Source organism: Penaeus monodon, chromosome 22, assembly GCF_015228065.2.
Source record: "Penaeus monodon isolate SGIC_2016 chromosome 22, NSTDA_Pmon_1, whole genome shotgun sequence".
NCBI lineage: Eukaryota > Metazoa > Arthropoda > Malacostraca > Decapoda > Penaeidae > Penaeus > Penaeus monodon.
Genome location: NC_051407.1, coordinates 1,636,001 through 1,636,375, shown reverse-complemented (window position 1 = coordinate 1,636,375; position 375 = coordinate 1,636,001). Strand labels below are relative to the sequence as shown.

The 375-nt window shown below is 53.9% G+C and overlaps 1 protein-coding gene across 3 annotated transcripts in view; it reads left to right on the top strand.

Moving 5' to 3' along the window:
• LOC119587466 (chymotrypsinogen B-like) overlaps positions 1-375 on the top strand; it is a gene marked incomplete at its 3' end in the record, with an annotated part of 6,325 nt that overhangs the window by 1,049 nt on the left and 4,901 nt on the right. Inside the window, 1 exon segment of one of the 3 annotated variants that reach the window (XM_037936194.1) lies at positions 49-292. 3 annotated transcript variants of the gene reach the window in all.

Here is a 375-nt window from a genome sequence, read left to right as displayed (position 1 = left end):
ACTGTCTATCTATGTACAATGGCGGAGCTAGACATGGTTGGGAAGCAGAGGGCAGGGGAGGATGGCACTGTGCACAGTTAATAGTTGGAGAGAGGGGACAGTATGTTGCAGTTCTGTATCATAGCTTTGTTTAAATCAAACCTTAATAACGATTACGGGCGAGTGAACACGTGGCAGGACGGATGAGCAAATAAAAGACTAGAGGGCAAAGCTCCGTCGCGTTCCAGCCCTCTGTTACGGCCAAAGAACGAGCGGGACAGCCAGCCCCGGGGGTGGGGCGCCTCCAAACCCTGTGAGTCTCGCGTCCCCAGCGGCAGACGATACCCGTGGCCACTGGGGGTATCCGGGGGGTTACTTGTTTATAAAAGAGAACGT